This window comes from Solea solea, chromosome 7 (assembly GCF_958295425.1).
Source record: "Solea solea chromosome 7, fSolSol10.1, whole genome shotgun sequence".
In the NCBI taxonomy this organism is placed as follows: Eukaryota; Metazoa; Chordata; class Actinopteri; order Pleuronectiformes; family Soleidae; genus Solea; species Solea solea.
The window spans coordinates 7,534,590-7,557,885 of NC_081140.1; the positions used below are offsets into that span (position 1 = coordinate 7,534,590).

General features: G+C 42.3%; 1 protein-coding gene across 8 annotated transcripts in view; it reads left to right on the forward strand.

Moving 5' to 3' along the window:
* The window catches only part of fat3a (FAT atypical cadherin 3a), a 159,797-nt gene that overhangs the window by 32,469 nt on the left and 104,032 nt on the right, over nt 1-23,296 (forward strand). Inside the window, exon 1 of one of the 8 annotated variants that reach the window (XM_058634780.1) lies at nt 4,658-4,941. The exons of the other annotated variants lie outside the window; for them this stretch is intronic. The gene's annotated coding sequence lies outside the window, so the exon portion shown is untranslated. Of the gene's footprint in view, nt 1-4,657; nt 4,942-23,296 lie in introns of those variants that run through there. 8 annotated transcript variants of the gene reach the window in all.

Consider the following 23,296-nt stretch of genomic DNA (forward strand, 5'->3'; position numbering starts at 1 on the left):
TACTGAATACTAATTGTTTTTTATTAGGATTTTATTTTAGCGTAATGGTAATGGCGCAGCAACCATGTGCAGTGTGGAGCTTCTGAAAGTGAGAGTTTAAGGTCAAAATTGGCCATTCTAAGGGTACCCAAAGGGGAATATTGTTCTTTTTAAACCTTATATTCTTGTACCTTTGTATCTTGGCTCAAGATATTTAAACTCAGAGAAAACCCAAAAACTGAGATAACACTTTTATGCTTTTATCATCTATGATGACATTTATCATTTTTGTACGACAGATCTGCCTGAAAGTGATTGGCCGAAATAAAAAAAATATACATATATGTATATTAAATAGTTGTATTTTATTTAAGCTCAGAAAACACATTGACCACCCGACATTTTCAAGTCTAATCTCATGGCAGAATGCTTTTCATTCAAAATGTATTTGATGTGGCAGTTTAGTTATAATATGAGAGCATCTCTCATTATTTTCCCTTGTGTTGTTGCTGTGGTGATAGTGGCTGCCTCAGTGTAACATACAGGGGGTCCCCGCTGTGTTCAACGAGGTCAAGCTGGAAAAAACCCCCACAACTGCTGAGACAAAGGGAACAAAAAGCATCTCTAACAAGGTTTTCATAAGTGGTGTGTATTAGTCCATTACATTATGAGAGAGAGCACTCCAATCTTGTCAGCACTATGTGATTTAGAGAAGGAATCACCATCTGGCCCTGAGCAGAGGGCCTTGGTGATGAAACTGAGGTATGGAAAATGTCATTATGTCTGTGCCTGAGGTGCTGATGCACCCAGCAGGCCAGTGTTCATTCTCAGGCCCCGGCAAGACAATGAGAAGGTGTCGATACCACAAACACGACGGCTTCATGTTTTTCATCAAACCTGCTGTAATGGAGCCACCTTATAAATGTCTTTAGTGGTTTAAGATGGCTTTATGAGCCACGGTAGTATGAAAGCTGAGCCCGGCTCTGAGAGCCAGCCACAGGAAATCTGTTTTAGTCATAATGGGGCTTTTAAAGAACACACTGTAATGTATAGTCTGCAGCAGCTGTAGCATGCTCCAATGATTCAACTGCACATTTAATCATTCTGGAAACATGGAAGATTTATACCTACCATTTCAAATTACATGCCGAATATTGCGCCTTTTTTTGACTTCTGCATTTGTGTGGCTTCACACAGCCATTGTTTTCAGTTTGTTTTCACAAAATCAGCTCGCTTGGATTTGAAACTTTACGCTAAGGAATGACTTTCCCCATGATTACTCACCTCAACTCTGTCTGAGTGTGTGATGTAGTTCACAGGCATGAGGCAAAAGTCCCACAGAGAGACCGAGGGCATGGTGGTGGTGGCATGTTACACAGCACCAGTGAAGGAAATCAACTCTCACTCCTGGGTCAAATAACTGCAATAAACACAGTTTTTAACAGCTCAGGCTCTAATGATTAGCTGTATTGTAAACATAACACCCAGCGTAACGCGGTAATTTCACCTTCTACAACGTAAGTTTGGCATCGAGATGCAAAGTTTGCACTTATTAGTGAGATGTGCACCGGTCAAGTCGTAATCTTTAATTATTTCCAAAAAGAGAATGTCTGCTCGGACTGAAAGAGTTAAAGAGTAAAATGTAGTTTCAACTGAATTTAGCAATGCAGTGATATGTTCTTTTCTTGTGTTGCTTTACTGCTGCACCATGTTTGTTTGTCACTTGCTTTATTTAGTGGGTTTAATCACATTTATTATTAAGGTGTTTCCTTCCCAAAGGTTAATAAGACTCATATTAAGATATTAAGATGTTTGAGCTCAAAATATACAGCCTAGAAGTTCATCAGAGTATGTTATAACCATGTTATCTAGTGGAGGATGCTCTGAGCGCAGGTTGGAACTTATGGTGTTTTCAATTATACAGTTCGAGCTCAGCTCAGCTCAGCTCGATTCTACTTGTGTTTTTTGCTTTTCCATTAGTGATAGTACCTGGTACCTGGTGTTTTTTTGATATCTGCTCCGGTGAGGTTCAAATTGGTCTGATTGGTCAGAGAGTGTCGTCACTGGCAGAGTCATGAGTGTGACATTTGACACAAACAGTAGATCATTTAAAAAAGACTTACACACCCTAAAACCATGTTTTCATCTCAAACATTTAGCAAGGAGATTTCTAAAATCTCAATATATAACAGAGGATTCATGTTTTTAGCGACAGCACTGACGAAAGCCAGGGCTCGTTAGCCGAATCACAACCTTGAGTGACCTAATCTTTTGAATTAACTGATTCTAATGATTCAGTACACCGAAAACAACTGCTTTGCTCTTCACCAATTTGTGTTTGTGTCGCGTATAAAACAACGTCATGGCAGTTACTATGACGACCCTGTCTCAATGAGGAGGTACTATAGTTATGGAGAACGACATGTCTGATACCAAACTGAGCAGAGACAAGCCGAGCCGAGTCCTACTCAAACTGGATAATGGAAAAGTGCCATTAGATTAATTTATAATATAAATTAAATGAGTTATATAAAGCTTATTCTTTTAATAATTTAGAACACGAGAGGTGCAACTGCCTACACACCGTTCAAAGTTACCTTTTGCTGTGAGAATGGAGGACTCAAGCTTATCCAACCTCCGGCACGGACAGTTAAGACATTAAAGCATCTGAAAAGCAGTGTGTAGGTTTGGATTCTATACTGTAGCTCTACCTGAGTGAAGCAGCAGGGGAGGCATCACAGATGGGCAGCACAATGAGTCAACAACCTCATGTGACTAATACTAAGAGTGATAATAAATACTGTTGTCGGGTTTGTCTGTGTTTATATAGATATGCAAGTAATTCATGTCAATTTCACAAAATGGTATGAGTATACACTGCAGGTGTGTGTGGAAACAGGATTTTTAGGAAACGGGTGAGCGTTGTCGTTAATGTGCATTGACACAGTTCCATATGGAGGAGACACATGCAGGTCGCCTGTTGTTTTTTCGCTGTCTCCACCTGTTTCGTGTCACTCAGCTGTGTGAATGCACACACAAACACACACATACACACACACACACACACACGCCCGAATTCAGCTCCCTCTGCATGTGGATAAACACGTAGCTGTACGTTCTGCCTCACATTCAGTGTTGAATAGCAACAACCTGCAGAAACAATGTCCCAGTGAGAAAACGGTTCCCACACTTGGTGATGTGGAGTTTTTATTTGATGACTTTTCCTGTCTCCCTCTGTCCACTGCTGCCTGATTAAAAGCTGCTGCGTGACATTTGAAGTTTGAAACGAGTGCAGTCACTTTACGAGCCTGTAATTTCTTAGTCATTAAAACAGATTTAAAAAAAGAAAAAAGAACATTATTTTTAGCCGGGTGAGAAAGTTGTTGTTGTCTTTTAGTGTGCGTTAGATGAAGAGGACAACGTATTAGTGTCATGCTAAAAGAAAATTGTCCTCACTGGATCTGTAACTTATATGCACAAGTAAACGCTGCTGTCAGCGATGTCATCACTTGGCAAAGTTTTGGATAACTTCCTGTCTGTTACTGTCATTAGCATTCTTCTCCCTCCTTCATACTCTGCTTGTATCCAGCAAAATGTGTCCTCAGGTCCATGGAGGAGTTGATGATAGGACATTGATGGGCATCATACAGCTATAAATGTATGGGTACATACACTAAATGCACTACTTTGTGCCACCTTATTATACAGTAAACCCCAAAATACTCTTGTATATTTGTATATTTTATGATATACTTGCTCGACTACAGTTGGCTTTTACTATTCTTATGTCCGAGCACAGCACTTTGTTTTAAAATTTAATGTGCACAAATAAAATCAAATCTTCTGTATAATATTTACAATAATTCTAAAACTGTAAAGTAAACACGAGACATCAAAACGTCAGAGTCGTGCTGAACTGAGACTCAAACTCATTCAAACTCTCCCTCTCTCTCTTTCACACACACACACACACACACACACACACACAGTGTCTGTCAGACTGCAGTAGACTTGTGAGGAGGATGTAGAATGATGATGTCAGTACTAAACCGTTACTGACTGTTATTGCAGTTGCCAAGAGTGTTAGTGCTAGTGTTCTAGCTGGAGGAATGCTGGGACGGTAGGCACCGGCCAGAAGAGACCGTGGCATTCACTGCCATGGCAACCCCCCTCCCACACAAACCCCCCCCCCCCAGACCTCCATTTATAGCTGTAGATAGAAGAGAAGGGTGAAAGGGAAAACAAAAGACTGATGGACAAGCTGAACAACCGAGAGAGACAGAGGTAACGGTCACTTTGTTAGCCCCGCCTCTACTTGAAGTGAGGCAGAGGTGTGTGTGTGTGTGTGTGTGTGTGTGTGTGTGTGTGTCCTCTGGGAAAGTGCATGCAAGTGTGAAGCTGTGCGGTAGCTCTAAATTGTAGCCAGTCTTCTTCTCAGCCACTGAGCTGCCATTAATCTTGGATGTTTGCCTGTTTGTTTGTAACGGATTATAAGGTGCCAGAACTAACGAGTTTCAGACCTGAGACCTTAGCTCACTCTAGCAGAGAGAGAGAGAGAGATATGGGGAGGGGGGGGTGAGAGTCAGGGAAGTGGAGGGGGTTGGCAAGGTAAAGAGCAAGAAAAAAAAAAAATCAAGCAAGAGTAATGGGATGAGACGGAGAGTCAGAGAGAGAGAAAGAGTCTAATAGGAGTGTAGTTGTCGATGCCTGTGCAGCAGCATCACACACCGGCACGAGCTGCAGGTCAGTGCGATCTCTGGCTGCAGATATTCGGACAGGATCGAGAGAGAGCGCCACAGACATGAGTCAAGAGGGAGGATTTCCACTGGTAGGAGGCTTCGCATGAGCCAGAACAAGCCTGGCTGAACAGGATTACACTGATGCACTGTGTCCGTACCAGACGACCCATTGTTTCCAATCAGAGCATGACAGAGTAGAGTGACACCAGCGGAGTTTGTAAAGGTGAGACCCCGACGTGTTCTATTTTGAATATGCTCACCGTGGAGTGCGTTCACGCGGCACTTTCAAGTTCAACTTAAGTAAATGTTTGCCATTGATTATATTTGTTGTCCGATACATGTCAATCAACTTGTTGTCTCTGCCAGCTCCTGCATGGGTGTCTAAAAGCTTTTTTCCAAAAGTGTCATCTTGAATGTAATCATTGGCTGCAGCGTTGTCATTCATGTGTGATAGTAATGATTATTACTTGTAACGTTCAGACACAAACAAACAACAGTTTACTGCAGGTGGTAATAGAACAATCAGCTCCCGCTAATAAATATGTTTCCCTGACATTAGAGTGAGAATCCACTTAAATGGCAAGAAGGGTTCAATTTGTTATTGTGTTTTGATGCATAGCAAAACACATTCAATCGAAAAGCAAATACTGTAGGTAATGTAACGGAGGATATGAACAAAATATGACATAAAATCATGCAGAATGTTTGTGCCGTGCAGAGATTTTAAATACAAATACAAGTGATTGCCAAATGAGTTCACAGCTCCATGCAGCTCCCTGTATCGCGTTAAGATCTTGTGTCTCCTGGCAACAATAATGATAACAGACACTTTTAAATGATTGTAAACCATCCTATGTTGAAGTTTGAGGGAGAAACAGATGATTAAACTAAATGAAATTCATGATCACGTTACAGAATTACATTTGGTGTCAAAATATCCTCCTCCTTTTTGCGGGTTGAGGATTTTTCGGAGGGCTGTGGTGCCGGAAGTGACGTATCCCAAGGACTTAGCTGAATAATATAGCCGTCGATGCCTACAAAATATAACCTTAACTTGACTTTTTTTTACTTGTTATAAGGCCTTACCAGGTCATATTGGCTCTAACTCTAACCTCACTTCTTCTCCATGCCTAACCCTAAACCCTGGGATGCTCTTTTCCCCGAAATGTAGTTGTTTCTTCTTCCACTTTTCTGAGATTTCTCTCAAAATCCTCTATTGTAGTGAAAACTTTGGGACTTCTAGCTTGGGGAATAGTTGCCGGCGGCGGCTTTTCATTGGCAGCCGGCCCTCAGTACGTCACTTCCGGCACCAAAAAATCCTCAACACTAGGGTTTGGAGCTGCTCTTATCGTGGGAATTGTCAAACCTGGTCCTGGGGAACCACTACCCTGCTTGTTTTAGATGTGTTCTCCGCTCTCAACACACCGGGTCGTTATCAGGCTTCCGTTATCATGCTCACTGATTATCTGAGGGAAGTGGGTCCCCAGGACCAGGATTGAGAAACCCTGCTTTATTGTGGTGGAAGTAAGAACTGCAGTATGACATGATGTTGATTGAATTGTCTTTACTTATTTCATATTGAATGTGAGCAAGGATTTACACCATCAGCTCCACACGACTCTCCATTTTTCAGTTTGTTCAGATCTAGTGTTTCCTGGTGGCACACAGAAAGTGATTTGTTTAATGTCGAGACATACAGAGGCCACAACAATGTTCATGAGTACAGTGAGACAGCAGCAAACAGGCTGGACTATGACCGAAAACAAATAGAAACACCCTCGATGTGAATTCTACAGCTTGAAAAACACGGCCATTCAGCCGGTTGACAGGATAAAGGCTTCTTGCCTCACCTGCCCCAACATTTGCCACTGTATACACACAAACACTCCCTCTGTCAGGTCTAATAGTTTTGCTTGACAGAGCCCATTTTCAGATGAAGGATGTAGCAAACCCATATTCTCGTCTCGGAAGAACAAACAGAGTTACAAAAAACAATAGCAACGTCAACAGCAACAAGAATCGCCAAAAGTTACGCACCGTTGCTTTAAATGATACATTTTGCAGCGACAATGTATAAAAACTGTGTGGAGTATAGCTGCTGGTCACAGCACCGTGGATCACTCAGTCTGTGCTTAATGAGGCATTGGTAGAAGGATTAGTTATCAAACATCTACATTTTTAACGTGGCTGCTTGTGCTGCACGCTAATACATTAATAAGTTATAAGCTGAGGATGGATGGGCCGTATGTTGCTCGTAGCTGTGAGCGATATAACAAAGCAAACGTTAAAGCTGCAGAGCAACATTTCCCCTAATGAGACATTTGGCTGCGTTTTAACGTGCACTCTTCTGCCACTCATCCATGCTGTTGCTGCTCTTCACTGTCCACTAAAGTGCTTCTCTGCAACAAGAGCGGGAACTAGGCTGAACATTAGCCTCCAGTTTCCAAAGTTTCCCCCTGGAGCAAGACTATGGTCATGAGCCATGCAACCATGATGGATGAACACACACATACTGTGGCCTCACTGTATTCATTAATATTCATCTGTGCACATTTATGATTCACTGCTCCTGCAAAGAAGTCATAGATACAGATGGAAACGGGGACAGAAGGGTCTGCCTCCTGTCAGAGATGGACAGTGGATGTCTTCACCACCTGTGGTGCTATCAGTGCTGCTTGAATGCTGCAGTGTTTTAATTGTAATGAGTAGTCAGTGTGTGTGTGTGTGAAAGAAATGCATAATCATATTTTTTTTTGGTGACAAAATTGCGATTCCAGTGTGGTCACAAGTTCATTACCCGTTGGGAAACTGTGAGATTCCTATTCCAAATGCTTCAGTTAGTCCTGCCGGTCTTGGTGGTCCTGATAACCTCGACCTGAACCCCCGACATAAACAGTCTTACTTATCGAGTTTTTTTTTTCTTCGGCCTTTTGAAAAATAAAGAACTGGTTCACGATGAGGCGCCGGCTCTGAACTGGCCTAAAAATGCCCAGAAGCAAAACTTTAAGCCCAATCCTCCAGACTGTCACGTTGGATACAAGTACCTGTCGAGTCAATCCACTGTAATCTAGCTCATAAAACTAGTTTCCTTTCAAACGTCCACCCTGCTGGACCCCGCTGGTAGACTCATTAGCACAACGTCATTATAAACAGATCAAACACGCAGACACACTGGAAACATTTCCTGAGATTGTTTATTTTCACTAAAGGTCTGAAGCACTCCCAGCGCACACTCTTCACATTTGTCCTCACTGTTTGACACAATCGCACATGCGATCACTGTGATGCTGACACTGGGACTGCACCTTTAAAGATACAAGTAGTCGTGCTGCATTAAACTGTCAGTGTGGAGCCTGACATATTTGCTTGTACAGGTTGGAACAGCACCACGCGGTGTTTGTTTTAGTGCTCACGGACCCTGCTGTTGCATCTGGCAGCGCAGCAGAGGTTAAATGGGGCAAATCATGGCTGAGGAGATGTTTGTTACCTCTAATGGATTATTCTCTACAGTTTACCGCAGTCGGTCAGTGCCCTGTCAATTTCCTAAACAGAAGAAGATCTATCGTTCCTATGAGGTAAACTATTCTTTCTTTTCCCGTTCCCGCTCCTCTGACCTGCCGACTGACTGCTTAGATGAGACTGGTAAACAACAGGGATTTATTGTGTAGCGGTTCGGTTGTGCCTGTGGTTAGGCGTCGAGGATTACAGAAGAGCCCGCTCAAGCCTTTGTGTTGATGTGTTGCATGATGCCGAGGAAGTCCTCCCAGGTGAAGTGTCATGAACAAAGACGCACAAAAACACACGGAAGGGATTTGAGACAGAGTTTGAAAGAAACGAGGATTTTTCTCTTATAGCCGCAGTTAAGTTCCTGTCCAGATGTTCCTGCTCAATTATCCTCAAAGAAAACAGCTGTGTGTAAATTCTATACGTGCCAGTGCATATGAATGTGTGTGAATTTATGTTTGATTATTATTGTGTGTACGGCCTCAGGCAATTACTGAGGCACAGAAGCTCTCCACCTAACAATAGCAGCCCTTTCAGGTCAGAACAGGAGGATTTTCGCTATAAATACCTGCCTACCTGCTTCTGTTGCTTCTGCAGAGGCCATAGATGAAACCTTCAGCGTTGGCACAATCCTACTGGGAAAATCCCTCGTTACTGCCGAGCCAGCACTTATGGTGATGACTCTAATTTACCTAGAGGACGTAGAACCTTCACATCTGCTCCAAAAGACTCATGGTTGGGTTACACTTAGCTTTTTTTTTCAGCAAGAACCAGACTCAAGAGTATGTTGAGCTCTTCCAGTGTATTTCACTTCTCCCCTTCTAGCCCCGTACTCACTTTCTTCATCTTGCATCCAGTCAGCTGTCAGCCAGTCCCGTTTGGGCCCCATACATCTTGTCTCACCTTAACACATTGTGGCTGCTATGGCTGCAGGCTTCTCTTCTACACCGAGCGGCCCAGTCACAAATCCACCCACACTCGAGACTAAAATAGTCGTGCTATTGCCAAGCACTCTGCAGAACTCATACAGTAGAGGATGGCTGCACTTTGTGCAAGTCAATCACTTTAACCCCATGTCCCCGACTACACATTTCGTGTTCGACTTTTTAGAATTATTGGCTACATCTACGCGACTCAACTCTGCTCTGGATACGCCTGCCATCCACGTTATCCATTTTAAAGCACCGTAAAGACTGTGAAAATGCAGATTTGTTTTCAGTTTTCACCGAAAAACTCAACTTTCTGTTAATTTTGTTGCCCCTCTCATATAATAAATCCTGTCTGTTACTTTTTTACCCTTGTTTCTCCTCAGCTGTGTTTTCTAAATCAATGCAAACACCCTCTAATCTGCCTCTGGTTCATACCATGCATGTGTGTACCTGACTGGTCATGTCCATTGTGAATGGGGATTGTTAGGATGCAGGTTACTTCTGAGATGCTCGTCTTGATGCAGAGGAAAACGTATGGATGTGTAGCATGATACCAGTTTAGAGAGACGTGAACAAGCTCCGTGTTGGTGTGTGGACTCGAGCCAGACAGTGTTCTCAGCATGCAGGAACTTCCCAGCAGGTTACACATGAGCCTTTTCACTGGGTTCCTCTTTTGTTTCCACTCCTCTCCAACGGATTTTGAGGAAGAGTTGTTGGAGCAAAATTTGGCCGGCGCCCAGGAGGGTGATATACAGTTAATGCGAGTTGCATGTGCTGTCAGCGAGTGCCAGAAGATGGTGATGAGTCGAGCAGATGTGTAATCACCTTACAAGAAAGACCGCAACAACATATTGCGGTGGAAACCCTTTCTCGCATGTGTTTGAACCACAGCGGAGGTCCTCGTTACTTTTTATCACAGCGAAAACATTTAGAGTCAGAAAACAGGGCGAGCCCGAGTGAGTGCACTGAAGTTTTTAGAAGAAACAGTAAAGTTGACAGACAGACCGACTCTTTTGTCTCTTTCTGTCCCCCCTCCTCTCCCCTGTCCCCAATTTGTCTTTTCAACCCAACCGGCCAAAGGCAGATGGCTGCACATCTTTGAGTCTGGCTCTACCAGAGCTACAGAGACGGACAGAGAGAAGATAGTGGAGTGAGAACAGACCAGATGAGCAACATGGTGAATTCCCTGTCTGCTGAGTGTTGGTGAGGTTTCTGTGGGATGCTTGTCGGGACACATGCTGTTATCATTGCAAGTGTGTGTGTGTGTGCGTGTGGCCCATAAATAAGTCAGGTCTGCAGGGTGTTTTCTGACTGCTGTTAAAATATAAGGTAGACAGAAATCTCTGGCAATCCATAGCTGTTAGCATGCTAATCTGCTGGCTCCCATTCATATTCATGCTGCCTCTCTTCTCCCACGGCTGCAGTGTAATGTGCATGTGTGTGTGTGTGTGCACTGATATGGTGATTGAGACGTACAATGAGCTAGAGAATGAGAAAATATCTGTTTTAAGATCAGCACGGGAACAACATGAGAGTGTGCCTGTGTTCCTATTTGTTCCTCTTTATGTGTCACTCACATCTCTTTATGTATGCATGTGGTCTCCAATGGCGAAATTGATATCCACAGTGCGTGCGCGCGTGTTTGTGTACAGAGCAGCAGACCCCCATAATGCATTATTCATAGCATTAGATATTGCAAAGATGCAAATTGACTCATAAAGCGATAAAGCTGCTCCCAACTTCAGCCAAGACTCACACTGATTCTCTGCCCCCACCCCCCCCCAATATAAGTGAGTCACAGCTAAACTGCATGGATGAACACACCAGCGCATATGGAATGAAAATTATAGCCCAGGAAGACAATAGGGTCTGGAAGGAGCAGAGGAGGTATCAAAGTCAAACACTTGACAGTTAATTTAAATGTTGCCAGATGTTCATGGAAAAAAAAAAAAATTCTGGGTCAGCCACAAGTCTTTCTGATATGTCGATGAGTATGTGGCACAAGGTATTTATGAGCACTTACGATATCACTTGATATGGTTGCGCGACTGTTTCCTATTATACTCGTGACGTTCTGAAGTACACTTCGTGGTTCGGGCTTTTGTTGTGGGGTATTTTGATCCGAAGCTGTCGTCTGTTTAACCTGCGACTGTTACCCAAATTCAATGTGATATACAGCTGTTTATTTTCCACGAGCATTGCCACACAACGACCATTAATCCTGACGTTGGACGCCAATGCAGCAACAGGCATTAAACACAGAATGCTTGTAAAAGTGTGCAAAGAATGCTTTGTTTTTAGACTTATACTTATTATTAGCATTAATAAAGTAAGTAAATAATATGGTTGCAAAGTTTATCATGATGAAAACTTCCAATCAGGCTGGACTAACAATTTTATAATACATTTTGAATATTTTAAGATTGACTTTTTGAGTTAACCACTTAAAGGTGCATTAAGTGGGATTATTGAAGATGAATAGTGGATTGCTGAGTATCATCTCCAAGGCATTAAATGCTCATGTTTGGGGATCACAGCTGTCCGTCCTGAGCTCAGACAGATGTTTCATATGTGACAGATGACCTGAGGCAGTCTCTACATCTTTTTGCAGCGTAGGCGATTGCTGCTGCTGGTGTTGCAGACTAACTGTAGGAACAGGAATGCACTTTGAGGAGGTGCAGAAGTGTCATTCCCTCTTAGATCACTTGATTTACATTAAGCTGAAAGGCTGTTATGGAATTATTGAGAAATAACCCCAAAATATGTTGCTTATCCCGGTTTTAATTGTGATTATAAACGACTTGATGACACGAGGCGGACACACATTTCACAAATCGGAGGTAAAACTTTCAAAGCAACGCGTTCCAACTCAAAATGTGTTTACACGACGCATAAACATAATATTATAGAAATTTACATTGTGGTAATTAGTGTTGCCCAGGCTTCATTTTTTACAGTGCGATCCAAAGGGCTGCACTCTATTGAAGTTTCAGCTGTACGTATGAACAAAATTCAGGAAGAGTATGAAGGATGTTGGAGGGGTGTGGAGTGTTTTTGTCTCATCTTGTGTGGGATCTTCGCCCGTAAACATTGACTCCAGCAGTCTTCGGCGCGGCCTCTGCTGTGGAGACACATTTCAGATAAACACATTTGTCCCTCACAAAACATTTACGAGATTTGGGAGGTGTATGCATTGATTCCTTTATGAGCTATGCATTACCCATGACACCCCTGTCTGGGTCGAGCCCCAGAGATGTTTGTTGTTTGGAGAAAAAAATCATTACAGGCCGTACGACTTGGAAGAATTGGGATAATAAAAAGTGGGTTTACTACAGTTGTATACGTTCTCTCTTCTTTTTATTGAGCATAAAGTCCAAGAACATGAGCAGCTGTTCCAAATCACAAAGGAAAGATGGCTTTAGTGATGCCTTAAAGGTCCATTGCGTAAAATGTGGGTGAAATTATTTTTTATTTTAAAGTGCACAAACTCCTGATTGTACAAATTGTTGTTTTTCATCATCTAAGAATGAGCCTTTTATATTTATATTAGGAGGCGGGTCAATGTTTTTGAGCTTTGATGCTAACTGAAGGCTACATAGGTTCTCCAACACTCTTGGAGGGGAAGTGATATTTAGCTGCGACTTCATCACTAAATGTTGCTAAATTTGACACAGTGTACCTTTAACACTTTATCAGCCTTGCACCTTCAAAGAAAACATTGATGAGCTTGTCAATTCCTACAATGTACAATGTTCTAAAGTCCCCATCCATGCCAAGCCTCAACAAAACATGTTTAGGTTTTTATTTACTTACTTTTCAACTCTGCATTTCTTTCTTTTTTTTCATGTCCGTCCGTCCAGTGTTTGTTGAAGGATGGCAGGGCAGTGTGTCTCGGCCACTGTCTGCTCCTCTGATAGCCATTCTCGGGCAGAACAGATGAATTACAGAGCAGCGCATTGTTGACTGGCCCCAGGAAAAACTGGAGACCTTTCAGGGAAACCATGTAACCAATTTCGCCAGTTTTTAACCTGTAATCTATCAAAGAAGGAGGAAACGCCGAGTGGTAATCGGTCACAGAGTTCCAGTGGTGAATGCGTGACCAGAGAAGGCATGTATGAATGAAGTCATAAAAAATGGGTTTTTACGGTCATATTTTCTATTAGTTTTCATCATGTGTGTCTTTAAAAAAATATGATGTAAAAATAGAATAAGCTGCTGAGATATTGTCACTATCTGTGGGTGATGTCATATTTATTTTGAATCTAGTGATATTTTGTCAAACTTAGTTTTTTTATTAGAAAGACCAAACCAGTTTTTCGGTGTTCTGTGACTTCCCCTCCCTGTGCCAAACCAGTTGGTTCTTATACTTTTTTTTTTACTTTACTATTAAGAACTACATCAGACTTTTAATTCACATGTAGTAATATCTCAGAAGAGCTGGGCACAGTAGTTTTTATCAAACAATTTTGAAATAGTCTCTTGGTTGGCGAGCAGTGTATCAATATTTTGGTTTGTATTGCATGTCTGAGGGCAGCAGGACCATGTGCTGGATCATGTGTGATCATGGTGACGAAGGATCATGTGAGTGTGACTCACTTAAATACTGATAGGCTGCTGGGAAACGTAGCACAGATGAATAGGATGTAGAGCTCCAGGTTTTCCCATCATCTTGCAATTTCCCTGCAGGAATAATAAAGTACTTTATTGTGATTCTCATCAGACTTTGCAGGTTCGCAGGCTGCATCACCACGGACCAATCGGACGAGTGTGTACAGTATATCTTGTTAGTAAACTACATGAGCGTATGAATTTGCCTCGGGCTTATGTTGTGGCTATTGACAGCCAGTTATGTACGATTGCCCAGTCATTGTGCTGGTACATTAACCACTTACTTCACTGTAGCATTGTTTGGCCCTTGGGGGCCCAGTCAGCAGGACATGGCTGAATTAATCTGTGTGAAGACTGAATAACAGCTCACAGTGCTGCAAGTGTCCTAGAAAAGCCACTTCCAATGGAACGCCGTCACCAGCAGGAAATGTCAGATTGCACTTATTCAGGATGACAGAATCATATTGAAGATGACCCGTTCATATTCTCAGCTCCCGTAATGAATCATAATCACTCAGTGTCACATGGGATGTGATAGAACTCGGTCTTTGCTTTAATTATGTTTTCCAATGTTATATGACCTTTATTGCATCACATTTGTGTGATGATGAGCGGAACAAGCCCCGGGCACCAATACTACACGGGCGATGATTAAAGCTGCTGTCAGTGAAATCCTCAAAATCTCTTTTAAATAGCTTTTAAAGCTTTTTTTTTTTAACAGCGAGCGCGGTCGATACAAGATAGTGTTGCGATATTTTGCATGGGGACATTGTATCGATACACAAGCTTGTTCAGTGTGCAGGGATTTTAATTTGTTATTATTTTATTATTTTAACCATAAAAGGTCCTGTGATTAAGTGCCCATTTTTTCAGAATGACTTTCAATATCTGGCGATTATATACAATCAACTGCATGTTAAAATAGTGTATTAACAATTTTAAATTGTACACAAACACCAGAATGTGCATGTTAAATTTAAAATTTGAACAATATATAGTATACAATATATTTAAAGTAACATTTGTTTGAGTCTTTGACTCTATGTCCAAAAAAGGAAAACTATGTACAGGCGTTTTTTTTAACTTTGTCTCCTCTCTGGTGACAAAGACGCTGATTTGCCGACTTCCTGCAACAGCGCGAGTGAAATTACCATAATAACCACATGTTGCCTTGGACTTGCAACTTCTCAGCTTTTGACAATGACTTGTTGTCATTGATACACTCTGTGTTAAAGGGGTTAACAAATTACAATATACCACCATATTTTTAATGGTATTGTGCCGTAAGTATCATGACTTTTGGCTATTCCTACACATACATTACAAGGTTTCATTCAGTGACACTGGGCAAGCTGATTTTCTCCTCTTCATTGAGAAGGTGAATCTAAAACGGAGCTTTTTGTCCACAGCTGATAGTCAAGCCATTAAGAACCAATCAGGAGGCAAATGTGAGTAACTGAGTTATGGTTCCATGTGATATTTGTTGCTGCCACATGTGTTTGTCTAAAGGTAAAAGGGGAGATTTAACTGGGACTTTTCCCACTGATTTTGTTTTTCCCTCCATCTGATAAAATATCAGATTTCAATAATAACAAATGATGCCCAAACGACTGTTTAATAACACTTTGTCTCTTCAGTCTGCATTGGCTGATGCTGTGTATTAAAACTTAACTCAAGTGTAAATAACCGGTGAGCGTGTCAGTGAATAAAAGTCTGCTAATCCTGTAGATTGGGGCTCTGCAGGCCTCCACAGCGAGATTGCTTGTGGAATATATTCAACTCCCGGCTGACTCTACATGGAGCAGTGAGCTGATGCATCCGTATGATTGGCTGCCTGCAGGGTTGTCCCAAGTTGTCATTGGCTGCTTATTTCCATAAGTGTGGGTGGCCCTGCTCCGTTTCAACAACTGCCTCGACCTGAAGCGCCTCAGCTGATCATTCATCAGACGACCGCGTCGTCGGACACTTTGTTTGACTTTGTTTGACTTTCTTCGTGTTTTCTTACGGTTGGCCTGATTCTGTGGGGCAGTTTGGAATTATCCATTGGTGCTTCTTTATTTTTCTTTAGAAAGTTCTCCATTAATGTTCCTCCTGTCTCTGCATAATAGTTTGGAAATTAACTGCAGATTGCGAGTTAATGCATGCACACACACACACACACACACACACACACACACTGCAGCCCTGCAGTCTGTCATGATTTAATAAGTCTGCTGCCATTTTAGAATGTCAGCAAGAGCAATTTATTCCTAATTAGGTTGAAGCTGAACTTTTGACCTGCTGCCCACTGTGTGTTTATGCACAAGCAAAATGTCAGCGATACACAGGAGGTGGGAACACGACAACCACACACCTAACCGCAGGTCCTGAAGAGGTAACTAATGCAAGCACGCGCACACACACACGGTGTATACAAGCTTAAACACATAAACCCACATTAACACACACCGATATACAGTATATATAATACATACACACCTCTCCCTCCCTCTGTATGCTGAGCCCTGAAGGTGTGAGTGATGCCGGCTGCTTGTGAACATCCCTCAGCTGAATGTGCTGCTGAAGGTTGCTGTGCGATGTGGGTCAGCCTTGATCTGTAAAATACAAATGTACTTTAATATGCCATTGATTCAGGATGGCAGTCTTATTTATACTTGAGTGTAAATATCCACAGAAGCTGCATCTCAATTCAGAGGAGGCTAAACCAAAAAGTGACGGTCTGGCCTATTGCGTTAGCAATGCATCGTGTCATTTTGTCAAGTTATTTTCTTCTTTACTCGTACTGGTAGCTTTTCAGTTCCTGGCACCTGCATTTAAAAGTGTGTTCTTTGGATGTGTTGTTGTTGTCGTCGTCGTCGTCGTCGGCTGTGGTTATCTCTTTTCAAAACATTCGTCTCTGGGGTGCAATGAATCCTGGGATTTGTTGGGCCGGGAATGATGCATTTGTTGTATCCTTTGTTGCTTGGCAATGGGTGGACACATTTGTTGGCTGCATTCTGGAGGAGCCTGTGAAATGGGACAGCTGAACTGTGACACAGTCAGCCTTCAAATGATGCTGCCCTTGAACAGAGACACCTTTTTATAGTAACATCCATCGTTACATTATAATACACACAATTACAACGTGCATGCGACGGTGACGGACCTATTTTATGATTATCCTTGCTGTTGTGTGAGGTTCTGACATATTGTTGGCACTAAATTTTGCCAAATGCTCTTCTGTCACTGGGAACGTAGCCGTAGCTATAGGAGCTCAGCCTCACTTATAACACGACTGCTCGTGAGGAGTTTTTGCAGAACAGTGAAGAAGACCCTGGAGTCTGTGATGAGTTATGTTGAGGAAATGTTTATGAATATTCTTGCTCAAGGAGAACAGAAGCAACACCATGTACACGGCCTGACGCGACCTCCACTCCTGAAGATCAGTTGACAATTTTAATCATCTGTCTAATAACCTTTAACATATTCAGTTAGAACCAGGAAGACACAAAATCTCTCTGGAATGATCTGCTCTTGGCTCCATAATTATCTATATTTTGGTTTTTGGACCAGGCTCTGATTGGCTTCTTACTCGCAAGGAATGAACACCATAGCTTTCTCTTGGAGCCAACCTTGAATCTAGCTCAGTCTGTACAATAACATGTACTCTAGGGGTGGGACAAAATATCGACTTGGTGATCGTCCTTCCTCGTGCAGTATGATAATCGATGTGCCAGGACAAATATCAAACACATTTAACAGCCCCTGCTAGTTCCACTCGCCGTGTGAATGAACGAGGGAAACTTGGAAGTTACCTGAAGAAGAGGGAGTTTACAGCGGGATAACGGCGGAAGAATAAATAGAGAAATCCTGCACTTTTAACGTTTTACTGATGTTTTGTATACATAGCACCTATTGTGATGTATCACTATGTCATAGAATTGTTGTATTGTGATATTATTGGACCATGTATCATGCATCGTATCACGAGGTACTGTGTGATTCCCGCCCATAATGTTCTCTAACTAACAATGGCTCTAAGTTTATGATAAATAATATTCAATGACGCCAAAAGACTGACCGATGGTTATGAATTCGTCCATAAACACAAATATTTTTTGTCACATATGTCCAAGAATTTGAACTATTACCTTTGTAGAGGAACCTTTGAATATATGACTTAGTAGTATTTTTCAATTCTTGAACTATTACACTGATTTGAATAATCATTTCCACCTCTGCCGTTGATCAGATTTCGAAACAGCTGAAAAGTCTGTAGATCCAGCATCTGTTGGTCCTTTGAAGGATTGCATTAAAACTTCATTGCCCAATCTTAAACCCTTCTTTTGTTCTGGCTAGAGATGTAACGATATGAAAATTTCATATCACGGTTATCGTGACCAAAATTATCACGGTTATCAATATTATCACGGTATTGTTAGATGTGTTCAAAATGTTCCAAAAGAACTGAACACACACACTGAAATCTTTTAACCAAGTTTTATTTAAAAAAAGATATTTTATATTATATGATTATTATTATTATTATTATCATTATTATTATTATTATTATTATTATTAATAATAATAATAATAATAATTATCATCTGACTGACTGACACACACACACACACACACACAGGTCCTCACTCTGTGTCGGATAATAATTAAGTAGCAGCGGTCGTACACAGCATAAAAATAAAATAAATAAACACAGAAACAAACACATTTTGGTCTGCTACGGTATGTGTCGTCTGCACACTACTCGCTTTCGCGAGACAAACCATGACGTTTCCCACTATTCCGAAATCCCGTTTTTGTTGACTTACTCGCTGAAAAGTTGTGTGTGGTGGTCACGGAGATGGCTCATCATATTGGAAGTGGCTTCGCGGAGATTTTTTTTTTGCATTTTCTGCACAAGGATTGATTTTCTTCAATTAGTTTACCCTCAACATCCTTTAAAAATACAAAATATGTCCAGACTTCTGATCTTACGGGGGGGGGGGGGTAATCTCTGGAGCGCAGGTGGCTTCAGCCGTGTTGTCGCTGGACAGACAGTGCAAACTGCGCATGCGCGCCCGCTTGAGCGAGTGCCGTTCAGGTGCTGCTGCTTCTCCAGGAAATGAGCAGTATCACTGTGAGTTTTTCGGTAATCAGTTGCGGTAATCAATCACGGTATTAACGATAATTAAAATTTGAAACGGTATGATAACCGTCGGGAATTTTACCGCGGTTTATCGTCATACCGGTAATCGTTACATCCCTAGTTCTGGCCTTAACACTTTATCAGATCGCCCAACTCCCCCTCCCCCTCCTCCTACTGGTCCTCCTCATGTTTCGTCTCCCCATCCTCCCCTCATTGTATTCTGTCTGCACTGCCCAAGACCTCTGGGGACTCCTGCAGGGACAGGGTGAGTTTAGTGTTACATGGTGAACCCAAAAGTAGAGAATAAACCACACGTATAACACACACATACACATACACACCCAATCTTGTACTACATTGTTAGTGAGGACACTCATAGGACGCTCCGTAGAATTCTAACCCTAAAAACCAAGTTATCGCGGTGAGGACCTGCCAAAATGTCCATAGAAAGATAGGATTGATTCAGAATGTGTTGTCCTCACAGCCTACTAAAGACCTGTATGGCATACACACACACACACACACACTCAAATACAAGCTTGAAATGGATATCAGCTTCCAGAGCAGAACAAATGGGCCTGGTAGGAACAGAAGTGGAGGTTAGGGGTGGTCTGGACCAAGCTGGAGCTCTCACGCCTATACATCCCTGCAGGGACACTCTGTCTCTTTCACTCACTCTCTCACTCCCTGACGCACACACACGGGCATGCACGCGAGAAAAAAGGCCAGGTTGATTGGATTTATTTTTTCCATCATGTGAGGTGCAGCAGCAGGGAAACACACTCTCTTAGTGCCATAGGATTTTCAACACACACACACTGACGCGCACACACACACTGACGCGCACACTTATCCCATCCACTTTTGCCTTTCTTCAGAGCCACTGAAGTAAATGGGGTGTCGGAGTCAGTCTTATGCAATTATTTCTGCTTCTCTGCAATGCACCCACTCGGAAGTGTGTGTGTGTGTGTGTGTGTGTGTGTGTGTGTGTGTGTGTGTGTGTGTGTGAGATAAAGGGTATCTCCTCACATCATAGCGGCACCCATGTCTCTCTGGTGAAATGTGAAACACTTTCTACTCCCCTGAAACATGGCGAGCGCGAACCATCCCGTGCACACTTCCAGTAGCAGAGGCATGAATATGCATGAGCGTGAACCAGATTCCCTCTGATTTAACACATGTACACATGAGTGGACGTGGAACACTACTTTTCCAGCTGCCAGATGACCATGAGCACAGATAGCACTTCCTCAGGCGGCTCCAAGGTCAAAGCTGCTTTTTTTTTTTAACCTTGAGTGTGCATATTTTAATCAGACACTTAAGATTTGTGTGAGAGAAGGGGAGCCACTCATCTTTTTTTTTCAAGTACTGTGGAGATACTAGCAGTCGTCCTTGGTGTTCAAGTATCTTTTTTCATTGAGCAAAAGGCTCAGAGACACAGATATGGCTGCTCACTTGGTTTCATTATCTGTGTGAGTGTGAGAGAAAAAGAGAAGGAGTGCGACCCAACATTTGTGTCCTTTTTCTGCCTGAAAAAGACCTGAGACTGACATGTTTTCCCTCGTTTGATTGTCAATACCCTTTTAAAAGTGACATCGAATGCTGGTATAGCACATATATGTTAGTTATGGAGGTCTACATACATATATTAACTTGTTTTCATGGTTAAAAACCTCCTAATCGCTGCAAACGAGCTGATCAATATATCTCCTCATTGATTCTCTTGTCAGCCGCGCTGTTTCAGACCAAAACCACACCCCCAGAACGTGGACTGTGTTGTGATTGGCCAGCCAGCGAGAGCTTTCCCACTGTCCTGTGATTGGCCAGGTACCTGGAAGTGACGTAATTGGTAGGTCAGCTCTCAGATACACAGCTCCCCCTCTGGCACGGTGGATGCTCTGCATCTCAGCAGCTACAACGAGAGTAGTTCTTCTTCTTCTGCGGTTGAATGTACGCAACCGGATGTGCCCGGACTTGTGCCCGCACCAGGAGGCGCTACAGTGGTGAGGATTTCTGATGACATCATCAGCATAGGGAAGTGGCAATCCGCTTCGCAGAGCCCAGGAAAACAATACAACACTATTTTTTCAGCAGTGGCTGAACTGTTTGTTCTGAAACTTTAGGGTTTCATAAACAAGGTAATGACGCAGATACACACACAAACGCAGCGTTAATTGGAGCTTCCGGTCTATGTCGCCTTTAAATACCCTTGATTGAGCAGCCTTACTGTATGTGTGCATGTACCAGCTGTATACACCTTTAGAATATACCTTTTTTTTAAATCACAGTCATTGATATTAACCCCTATCCCACTTACTCACTGACTAAGGCAGACATCAAGCTTTATTTCATATTTAAGTGTCTGTAAACCATGTGCCTAAACTAAAGGGGGAGGTGGTCTGAGTTAGACAGTGGTGATGATCACAATGAATGGCTGTTGAAACCCTCCCTTACCAAGACCTCTTAGGTACCAGGACGCCCCATTTCCTGGATTTTAGAAAATGTTGAAAATAAAAACAAAATGTACCTCCATCCAGAACATTCCTGCAATTTCTGCCAAACCAATTACAGTGGATTAGAGTCCAGACATATTGTATGTATTGGATGTTACCGGGCATTAGAGCAGTGGTAACTTGAATACATATGGTCTGCTGCATTTCTGGACTACTGAGTAGGTCCATAATGTGAGCAGTCAGTTAACATTAGCACTTTGAGAATGACTTCTATAAATCATATATAGCAGCTGGGTCGATGCAGTCGGATTGAGTAAATGGTGCTCGTATGTTTTTTATTATACTATATTATAGAAACCCTTCTTTGCCTGTATAACAATATCATAACTGAGAGGGAAGTCCAGTCCAGTCAGGGAAATTCATCATCTGTTATTGATCAACGGTCGTCTGTATCAGCGAGAAGCAGCTTAACACTAAATTGATTGCTCTGATCTTTATTTGAACCCGTGGGAAGGGTTTGGGCGTTTAACAAGCACGGACTGTCCGTCAAATAGACGGATCAAATAGGATCCAGTGATTTTAGAGCTACAAACAAAATCAACTTTCCTCTTCATAGTCTCTATCTTTTGAGAGCTTCAGTTCAATGGAACCAAAGTATTTATATGAAGGGTATTCCATGCAAAGACTATTTGGCCATTGTTGGGAGACAGAAATACAGCATGAAGTTTGGTTGCAACTGTGTATATTGGCACAAGTACGATCTAAAACATGTGGAGAGTTAAGTTCCCTGTAATTGTACAATAATTAACAATGTTTTACTCTGAAAACCTGGACCTGAAACAAATGCCATACTTATTCATACTACTGAACTCTTTGAAGGGGGGGGGGGGGGCAATCATGTTTCAGATTGAGGTACAACAGGTACAAGTGCTTCATTTAATGTGCATGTGAATGAGTGAATGGCAAAACAGTATAGTGTAAAGTGATAGTGGTACAGAGTCAACACTAGAAAAGACAAAACATAAAAAACGTCCTATAGAAGATCATTTTAGACCTGTAATATATGTATAACAAGACCCCACCCATTCATTTCCGCTCCTCATCTGTCCTGTTGTCATGTTTTGAGCTGCAGGGGCAGGTAAGTCATTTAGCAGACTCTCTGTCTTTACATCTCCCCCCCCCCCCTCTGCCAAAGCATTTGTTCTCTAACCGCGCACTGCCCAGCCTCACTCTCCTCTCCCTCTTTCACATCGCTCCACTGGGTAAACATGGGGGTTCTCATGTTCCACAGCAGCTGGACGGGGGATGGAGGAGCGCTTTCTGACAGTGTGTGAAACACTGCTTCATTCTATGCAGCCATTTTGTCGTGGTGGCAGCACTATTTGATTAACTTTGGCTTTGTGTGTGTGTGTGTGTATTGTTGTGTGCGGGTTGTGACACACCAACCTCCTGCAAAGCTCTCTCCCTCTCTGTGTTTGGTTTCCTGATTTGTGGTTAAACTAAACACTGCTCACAGCAAAGGCTCTCGCCACATTAGCCTCAGGTATTTCTTAAAAACAGAAGTTGATTTTCACTTTCTCTTCAGTAAGTGGTGGTTGTGTGAGCCTGCTGTGCACATACGTTGAAAGATGATGCGCGGGGCAAAGCAATGTTCCACCGTGCTTTCTTGCTTTGTGACCGAGAACATATGAAAGCAGCTCGTCTTGCACATGGTAGCATGGAACTTCATTGTTCATACAAAAGGCGGAATTTGATTTGCTCCTTTCATCCGTTGCTTATTAAATTCTACATTGGCACAAATACTGCAGAGCATCTAGTCAATGGACGCACATGCGTCTACTTGATGAAATATCCCCATATCATATATGTAGTTTTCTGTGACCCTTATTAACCGTTATTATCTTTAGCCTTATTAGAATCTGATGGGGTTTCCCAGTTATTTGAGTTAGTATTTAGGCA